This window comes from Aegilops tauschii, chromosome 1 (assembly GCF_002575655.3).
Source record: "Aegilops tauschii subsp. strangulata cultivar AL8/78 chromosome 1, Aet v6.0, whole genome shotgun sequence".
Taxonomy (NCBI): domain Eukaryota; kingdom Viridiplantae; phylum Streptophyta; class Magnoliopsida; order Poales; family Poaceae; genus Aegilops; species Aegilops tauschii.
Window position 1 is genome coordinate 117150181 of NC_053035.3, and position 10380 is coordinate 117160560.

Genomic DNA, 10380 nt, shown 5'->3' on the forward strand with positions numbered 1-10380 from the left:
CACTGAAACTTGGGACAAACTTGGGGCGATGGAAGGGCGACCTGGTGGGGGCTTTCGACGAGTACGGGTCCAACCTGCCGTTGTAGGCCCCGGCCGCTGGTCCCACCCTTGCTCTGGTGCCGGGTGCTTCTGCTGGTGCGCTTCCGGTGGGGGGTGGGAGGATCTCAAACCCCTCCTCTCCGGTGGCCGAGCACAGCGGAGGGGGCGACGCGCTTAATGCTGAAGGAGTTACTCCAGCTTCGGGCAAGCGGGGCTCTGGGAGCGCGGGCAGGCAGCCCAAGAAGACAGCGGGCAGGAAGCCGGGGCCCAAGAGCTCGGCCCAGGCGGGGTCCAGCGTGGCGGCTTCCTTGCGTGGTGTGCTGGGGACGGAGCTGGCGGCGGGGGACGTGGGCGTCAAGGCCAAGCGGTCCAAGGCCACGCCGGTGACGACGAGGGAGCCGAGCGTCAGGGCGAAGGCCAAGCTGGGCGACCTTTCTTCCCTGGAGAGCGCGAAGCTGCGTGCGGCTGACAAGAACTTGGATGTTGTAACGCCCCGGACACACCCGCCAGTGGTCGTTACTCCTGGCAGGATCTAGACTGGCCCCATACATCAATACTAGTCTTTTCTGCGCACTTTGTCCTCACTCATGCGCACCCGGGAGCAACTTCCCGGTCGGTCACCCATCCCGAAATTACTCCAAGCTGAGCACGCTTAACTTTGGAGTTCTGTCCAAATGGGCTTCCGGAAAAGAAGGAATTTCTTATTGATATGAGTAGTCTATCATCCCTATTAAGCCAGGCTATCACATACACCCCCACTCAGAGGAACCGATGTCCTCGTCCGGCCACAAGAACGTTCCCTCTTGGCACATACGTCTGTGCATCCAGTCTGGTACATGTGCCATGCCGTGTGCCACGACGGGTCACAAACGTCATGAACAACAGGACCGCGCACCTGTCCACAAACATCCATGTAACCGCGAGGGTCGGCTCTGATACCAACTTGTAACGCCCCGGACACACCCGCCAGTGGTCGGTACTCCTGGCGGGATCTAGACTGGCCCCACACATCAATACTAGTCTTTTCTGCGCATCAGTCACCCATCCCGAAATTACTCCAAGCTGAGCACGCTTAACTTTGGAGTTCTGTCCAAATGGGCTTCCGGAAAAGAAGGAATTCCTTATTGATATGAGTAGTCTATCATCCCTATTAAGCCAGGCTATCACAGATGTGTCAGGTAATCCTCCCCCCTCTTTTAGGATTCTTAGCGCTTTTTCGGACGATCATCTTGCGTCGATTCTGCATGATAGCGGGGTGGAGGTGGCGGCTAGTTCCGACGATATAGTTTCATTAGTACGCGCGCGGGAAGAGGCACAAGCTGCCCTGGCCGAGGCGGCGGCGAGATGCCTTGCTGAGAATTCAGTGACCACGAGCCTAGGGGGCAGTTGGTACTTTCTAGGCCCGAAGGGGAGGCAGAGGCGAGGGAAGCCTCTGAACTCCCCTCTTCCAGCCGTGCCCCGGTTCGGAAGAGAGTGCCCAAGGCGGTGAGCTCGCGAGGAGTTCGCCTTCGAAACCAGATTATATAATGAGGTTCTTATTTTGGAACATTCGAGGCTGCGGACACGTAGGGCATCGCACGCAGCTCAGGGAGTGCATGGCCAAGGAGCGCATTGATATTGTAGCGCTACAAGAGACCATCAAGGCCGACTTTACTTACCGTGATTTAATCGCGCTAGATCCGCTGCAGGGTTTTGAGTGGCGATGGGTTCCTTCCTCTGGTCATTCGGGTGGCCTTCTCATGGGATGTAAGCGTGATGTATGTGATGTAATTTTGTGGGAGCTTGGTGTGTTTTTCATTGCGGCTACGATTCGGCATTGAGCTTCGGGTTTGATTTGGGTTGTAGTGTGCGTCTACAGCCCCGCGGATCACTCGAGATCGGCGGGCTTCCTGGAAGAGGTTACCTCGTTGGTAGGGGCCAAACGGGCAGCAAACCTCCCGGTCATCGTGGGTGGGGGGGGGGGGGATTTTAACTTGATTCGCTCGGGCACGGACAAGAACAATGGCAATGTGGACTGGTCAAGGGTGACGCTTTTCAACAATGCGATCACGACGGCTTCTTTGAGAGAGGCTGCGCGTGCAGGGGCGAGGTTTACGTGGACAAACAAACAGCTGCGCCCGGTTAGATGTGTGCTAGATAGAGTGTTTTTTACACCGGAGTGGGAAGTGCCTTTTCCATTGTGTTCGCTGGTGGCGGAGACCAGGATTGGCTCCGACCACATTCCACTTATCTTCTCCTCAGGGGAGGATCAGATTCATCGCAGCAGTAGGTTTTATTTCGAAACAGCTTGGTTCGAAGCAGAGGGCTTCGAGGAAATGCTACGGGAGCGGTGGGCTACTATTGTGTCTCAAATGGGCCCCCAAAGGGGCCCGGCTGAGCTCTGGACTGTAGCGGCGGCCAAGTTTCATGCGTTTCTCAGGGGTTGGGGAGCAAATCACGGTAGCGACTCCAAAAAGGAGTGAGCCAGGCTTACGGAGGAGATCGCGACGCTAGATTTGGTGGCGGATGTGCGACCTTTCTCAGAGCAGGAATGGGCTCATAGGTATGCACTGGAAGATCAAGTTCTTAGTATCCTGAGAGCTGAAGAGGAGTACTGGCGTCGTAGGGGCGGCGTTAAATGGGTGACTAAAGGGGATGCAAACACGGGATACTTCCACACATTTGCTAACAGGAGAAAATGCAAAAGTTCTATCTTGCGTCTTAACCACGACAATAGGATAATTGGTCACCCAGTCTGAGATTAGCAGCCATATATATGATTTCTTCATCAGTTTGCTCGGGACGACCGAGGAGAAAAGTCTTAGCCTTCGGGAGGATCTGTGGGATCCTTCCGAACGGGTGTCCCAGGCAGAAAATGCAGGTTTGGCCCTGTCCTTCCTCCCGGAGGAAATTGACCGGGCGTTAGCCTCCATGAAAACGGGCACTGCTCCTGGGCCCGATGGGTGACCGGTGGAGTTCTTCAAGAGACTCTGGCCGTGCTTCAAACATGTGTTCCACGCGATCGTTAATGGCTTCGCGCTGGGTCAAGTGGACCTCTCTCGACTCAACTACGGGGCGATTAGCCTTATACCCAAAGTTAAGGGTGCGGATAACTGTTGGGGAACGTAGTAATTTCAAAAAATTTCCTACGCACACGCAAGATCATGGTGATGCATAGCAACGAGAGGGGAGAGTGTTGTCCACGTACCCTCGTAGACCGACAGCGGAAGCGTTATCACAACGCGGTTGATGTAGTCGTACGTCTTCACGATCCGACCGATTAAGTACCGAACGTACGGCACCTCCGAGTTCTACACACGTTCAGCTCGATGACGTCCCTCGAACTCCGATCCAGCCAAGTGTTGAGGGAGAGTTTCGTCAGCACGATGGCGTGGTGACGATGATGATGTTCCACCGACGCAGGGCTTCGCCTAAGCTCCGCAACGGTATTATCGAGGTGTAATATGGTGGAGGGGGGCACCGCACACGGCTAAGAGATCTCAAGGATCAATTGTTGTGTCTCTGGGGTGCCCCCCTGCCCCCGTATATAAAGGAGCAAGGGGGAGGCAGCCGGCCAAGGGGAGAGGCGCGCCATAGGGGGGAGTCCTACTCCCACCGGGAGTAGGACTCCTCCTTTACTTGTGGGAGTAGGAGCAGGGAAGGGGGAAGGAGAAAGAAGGAAGGGTGTGCCCCCCTTCCCTAGTCCAATTCGGACCAGACCATGGGGAGGGGTGCGGCCACCTTTTGAGGCCTTTCTCTCCTTTCCCGTATGGCCCATTAAGGCCCAATACGAATTCCCGTAACTCTCCGGTACTCCGAAAAATACCCGAATCACTCGGAACCTTTCCGAAGTCCGAATATAGTCGTCCAATATATCGATTTTTACGTCTCGACCATTTCGAGACTCCTCGTCATATCCCCGATCTCATCCGGGACTCCGAACTCCTTCGGTACATCAAAACTCAATAAAACTGTCATCGTAACGTTAAGCGTGAGGACCCTACGGGTTCGAGAACTATGTAGACATGACCGAGACACGTCTCCGGTCAATAACCAATAGCGGGACCTGGATGCCCATATTGGCTCCCACATATTCTACGAAGATCTTTATCGGTCAGACCGCATAACAACATACGTTGTTCCCTTTGTCACCGGTATGTTACTTGCCCGAGATTTGATCGTCGGTATCTCGATACCTAGTTCAATCTCGTTACCGGCAAGTCTCTTTACTCGTTCCGTAACACATCATCCCGCAACTAACTCATTAGTCACAATGCTTGCAAGGCTTATAGTGATGTGCATTACCGAGTGGGCCCAGAGATACCTCTCCGACAATTGGAGTGACAAATCCTAATCTCGAAATACGCCAACCCAACAAGTACCTTTGGAGACACCTGTAGAGCACCTTTATAATCACCCATTTACGTTGTGACGTTTGGTAGCACACAAAGTGTTCCTCCGGTAAACGGGAGTTGCATAATCTCATAGTCATAGGAACATGTATAAGTCATGAAGAAAACAATAGCAACATACTAAACGATCGAGTGCTAAGCTAACAGAATGGGTCAAGTCAATCACGTCATTCTCCTAATGAGGTGATCTCGTTAATCAAATGACAACTTATGTCTATGGCTAGGAAACATAACCATCTTTGATTAACGAGCTAGTCAAGTAGAGGCATACTAGTGACACTCTGTTTGTCTATATATTCACACATGTATTATGTTTCCGGTTAATACAATTCTAGCATGAATAATAAACATTTATCATGATACAAGGAAATAAATAATACTTTATTATTGCCTCTAGGGCATATTTCCCAATAACATCAAGCTGTTTAGGCCGATTACGCTCATCAATGTCCCGTTGAAATTGTGTGCCAAAGCATACGCATTGCGGCTGGCTCCTATTGCTCAAAGGGTGATAAGTAGGAGCCAGACCGGGTTTCCCAAAGGGCGCAATATTTTGGAGGGTCCAATTGCGCTTGCGGAAATTGTGCATGAGCTGAAACGTACGAAAGGGAAAGGGGTTTTGCTCAAGCTTGATTTCGAGAAAGCCTATGATCGCGTGAACTGGGAGTTCGTGCGGGAGGTGTTGCTCAAGAAGGGCTTTGACGCAGGTTTTGTTCACAGAATTATGCACCTGGTTAGTTGTGGGCAAACTGCGGTGACGATCAACGGGGAGATGGGCAAGTTCTTGCGTAATAGACGGGGCCTCCGCCAAGGAGACCCCAGCTCCCCGTTGATCTTTAATTTTGTGGCGGATGCGCTCGCTGCGATGGTGTCTAGGGCGCGAGGGGCGGGACATGTGAAAGGTTTAGTGCCGCATCTCATCTCAGGAGGGGTGACGCATTTGCAATACGCTGATGATACGATGCTGTTGTTTCAGCCGGACGAGCACATCATCGCATCAATCAAGCTGCTCCTCCTAGCCTTTGAGATTTTATTGGGGCTTAAAATAAACTTCCTCAAGAGTGAAGTTATCACGATGGGGCTGGAGTAGCACGAGGGCGTGCGGATTGCTAATTTACTTAATTGTAAGCTAGGGAGCTTCCCAATTAAGTACCTTGGACCGCCGATTTCTCACAGGAAACTCACCATTTCCGAATGTGAGCCTTTGTATGGTAAAGTGGCTAATAGGGTTAGCCCGTGGCGAGGGAGATTCAAGTCTTCGGCAACTAGATTGATTCTGACCAATTCTAGTTTGTCCTCCCTTCCACTTTTTACCATGGGTATGTTTCTGCCGGCGGACGGGGTTCAAGGGAAACTAGACACCCTGCGTTCCAAATTCTTTTGGGAAGGAGCTGGAACGAAAAAGAAATACCATCTGTTGAAATGGGCTGCGGTGTGCCGACCTAAGAAATTCGGTGGTTTGGGGATTACTAACTCCAAGCTCATGAAACGTGGCATTACTTACCAAATGGTGGTGGAAGTTAGCAACTAACGAATCGGGTCTATGGGCGGACTTGCTTCGGGCTAAATACTTCCCGGACGGGAATGTGTTTAACGCTAAGGCCTCGGGTTCACCATTTTGGAATGGGATCCAGGCGGTTAGACCGGCTTTTGCGCTTGGGGCGAGGTTCGAAGTGAAGAATGGCATGTCCACGAGGTTCTGGTTAGACACGTGGTTGGGAGCCAGGCCTCTCTGGCAGGAGTTCACGCAGCCGTACAATGTGGCCTCAAACACGAATGTACTGGTGGGAGATGCCTTGCGCACAACGCCTCCAGCGATACATTATTTGAGGCCGCTGAACACGGCTGAGCTGGCGAGTTGGGACTCGCTTCAGGCTAAAATTGGCCTTCTCGCCCTGAGTCAGGACGCTGACGAAGTGTCCTGGGACTTGTCGGCGTCTCGTAAGTTCTCGGTCAAGTCCTTGTATAGCAAGTTGACGGAGGGTAACGCCTTAGATATAGCTAGGGGTCTATGGAAGGCTAGGATCCCGTTAAAGATTAAAATCTTTCTTTGGCCAATGTTTCGCAATAGACTGCCGACGGCCGACAACGTGGCTAAGCGTAACGGGCCTTCTGACGGGTCCTGTGTGGTGTGTGAATCGTTAGAGGATGCGAATCATGCATTATTTCAGTGCGCACTTGCTCGTTTTGCCTGGAGTGCGGTGCGAGAGGTGTTTCAACAAAACTGGAACCTGCGATCGGGGGCTGAGTTGTTGACGGTGCTGCAATCGCAGAGGGGTGCCAAGGCCAGGGTCTTGTGGAGTTGCGTGGGAGCATTGCTATGGTCCTTATGGACAGTGAGAAACAAAATGACTATCGAGCACAAGTTCCCGGCTAACCCGACTGATGTTATTTTCAAATGCCATCTCTTTCTACAGAGTTGGACACCGTTGGGGAAACAATGCGATGCTGATCTTATGAGGAGCACAATGGAGAAGATTGCCAGTAGTATCCCGAGACTTCGTCAAGCGACTTGAGCTTCTTTGGGCGACTTTTCTTTTGGTTATCTAGCGAGTATGTTAGGTGGTCGGCTGGGGCCTGCCCTATGAACTTTGGTTTGTAATGTGCGTGGCCGGTGTGGCCTGTTGAGACTTTCGGTTATGTGGTGTGTTCGTTGCGGAACTCGGTGTTGCTGCCTTCGTGGCTTTATTAATTTAAAGCCGGACGCGTCTAGCGTCTTCGTTCCAAAAAATGTATGGCTGCTTAATGTGCTTGCAAACAGTAATAAGAGAGTACGTGACATGGTCCTTATTTTAATCTGGAACTTGAGGACGACGTGCTGCATGGAAAAAACCACGTCTCGGTACATAGGGGCTGTTTGGTTCTAGGCCTAACCATGCCACACTTTGCCATACAATGTTGTCACACTTGCCTAAGGTTAATTCTTCAAAATGAAAGCCACAAGTTGGCAAGCCTAAGGGAATCTTGCCACACTTTTGGAGTGTATGTGATGTGGGACCTAGATGTGGCTTGCCTAAGGTGTGGCTTGAACCAAACACCCACCCAAGTTGGTCAAACTTGCCTAACCTTAGGTGTGGCAACCTTAGGCAAACTTAGTCTCAAACCAAACAGCCCCATAGTTTTGTTGATTTTCTTAACAGCTACTTGAACTCTATTTGGCATGCAAAGAAGTAACATAGAGGAGAAGATAAAAGGCAAGATGCTGGAGTATGAGTTCGAACCTAAACTAAGGAAAAAAGCGCCTTCACAGTCTAACCCATGGCCTGCTCCAGCTGCTGGGCAAGTCGCCTTGTCGGTCGATGGCTCGTTTTCCTCCAATGAAACCGCTGGTTCCAGGATGATCCTCAGAAACTCAGACGGTGGACTGATTTTTGCAGCCTACCAATACCTTTTCTTCTGTAATGATGCTCTTGAGCGAAATTACATGCGTTGAGAGAAGGTCTTGTGATCACCGTGGAGCGATCAAACCTATGGTGGTAATCCAGTCTGATTCCTCTACGGTTTCGCGCATGATGGCACGTTTTCGCGCTAGGCTGAATCAGCTTGAGCTCAAGGAAATTTACCTAAACGATCGTAGGTACACGTGGTCCAACGAAAGAAGGAACGCAACGCTGACCAAGGTGGACCACGTCTTCGCCACCATGGACTGGGAATCTCTTTACCCATCGTGCTTCCTGTCGGCGCTGGGTTCCGCGGTCTCTGACCACTGCCCGATGATGCTGGATCTTCATGCGGATTTCCGAGTGGGCAAGCGGTTCCGCTTTGAAGCCTTCTGGACGAGAGCAAAGGGCTTCAAGGAAGTGGTGGCGGTAGCTTGGTCCTCGGTGCCGTCTATAGAAAACCCTTTTGTAGCGCTGGACAACAAGCTGCGAGTGACTGCCAAATCGCTGCAGAGCTGGAGTGACAAGTGGATCGGCAACATTAAGCTGCAAATAGCTATCGCGCTTGAGGTCATTCACCGGCCGGATATAGCCATGGATATGAGAGTCCTTTCGGATGAGGAGCGAGGCCTCCGTTCGGTGCTGAAGCGCAAACTCCTATGGTTGTGTTCCCTGGAGCGATCGGTGGCGCGCCAGAGATCGCGGCTTCTATGGCTGCGCGAGGGGGACGCCAGCTCTGAATTCTTTTTTCAGCATGCAAACCACAGGCGTCGAAGGAACGTCATCATGACCCTACAGCATGAGGGCACCTATATCTCGGGTCAGGATGGAATTGCCGCTGTGGTCGACGAGTACTATAGTTCTCTGCTTGGCAAGACGACGCAGCGCGAGCTCAGTCTCAATCTTCAGATCCTGGGCCTCCCGTGCCGAGACCTGCAGCACCTTGAGGTGCCATTTACGGAGGAAGAGGTGGTGAACGTTTTAAGAGCGATGCCAAGAGACAAAGCTCCTGGGCCGGACGGGTTCACTGGTAGATTTTATTTATGCTGTTGGAACATCATCAAGGTCGACTTCATGCGCGCACTTGACAGTTTCTACAATGGAGACATGCGCGGTATGCATGCCATCAACAAGTCCCTCATCTCCCTCCTGCCCAAGAAGGATGGAGCCTCGGAGCTGCGCGACTTCAGGCCGGTTAGCTTGGTGCATGGGGCCGTCAAGATTTTCGATAAAATTCTGTCCGTCAGGCTTACGGACGACCTGCCGGACCTTGTGGGAGTGCACCAGAGTGCGTTCGTGCGAGGCAGATCCATTCACGATAACTTTATGCTGGTCCAAGCAACGGCCAGGAGGCTGCATGTTCTTAAGAGCCCAACGGCTATGATCAAACTTGACATCTCCAAAGCGTTCGACACGGTGCAGTGGCCGTTCATCATGGAGGTCTTGAAACACATGGGTTTTGGCCCGAGATGGTTGGCTTGGATTGCTGGGTTGCTCTCCACTTCGTCCACACGGATCCTTGTGAACGGGGTGCCTGGGGCTCCAATTCATATGCGGCAAGGACTCAGTCAGGGTGATCCTGTTTCGCCGATGCTTTTCATTCTTATGATGGAGCCACTTCACCACCTGTTCTCTCTCGCGGCTTCGCGTGGTCTGCTGGCTCCACTAGCGCATCGTGGGCTCACCCAGAGGATGTCCAGCTTTGCGGACGATGTCGTGCTCTTTGTTAAGCCCCTTGAGAGTGATCTTCAGCTCAGTGGCCGGCTGCTCGACATATTTGGGGCTGCCTCTGGGCTCCGGATCAATAGGAGCAAGACCTCGGCCATGCCGATTCGGTGTGATGATAACCAGGTGGAGCGTGTTTCTTCAACGCTGCAATGTACGACGGGGACTTTTCCGTGCCGGTATCTGGGGCTGCTGCTAAGCCTTCGAAAAATCACGGCTGCGCACTTCACGATCTTGTGCTGCAGGTGGCGAGAAAACTGCCCCACTGGAGAGGGGCAGCACTACCTTGCAGTAGCAGGCTCGTCCTAGTCAAGGCGGTGCTTTGCGCTGTCCTAGTGCACTCCTTGCTCGCTCTCGACATACCGCTGAAGACAATTAAGGCCATCGCCAAGATTTGTCGAGGTTTCCTATGGTGTGGCAAGGACGAGGCGAATGGGGGCCAGTGTCGGGTTGCCTGGGCTGCGGTCTGCACTCCGCGGTGGGCTGGTGGTCTTGGGATTCCCGGCCTCCAATGGCTGAATTACGCACTACAAGCTCGCTGGCCCTGGCTACAACGAACGGATCCCTCGCGGCCATGGAATGACATGCAAATAAAGGTGCCACTAGAGGCGTTGGCGATTTTCCGAGCCGCTGCGATCTCCACTGTGGGTGATGGGCGTTCGACCCTGTTCTGGGAGGATCGTTGGCTGGAGAGCAACAGAATTCAGGATGTGGCGCCGAACTTGTATGCTCATGCCAAACCTCGCTGTCGTGCTACACGAACAGTGTTCGAAGCCATCCAGGAGGGCTCCTGGGCCGCTGATGTGGGCCCCAACATCTCGCCCATCATTCTTCAGGAGTTCCTT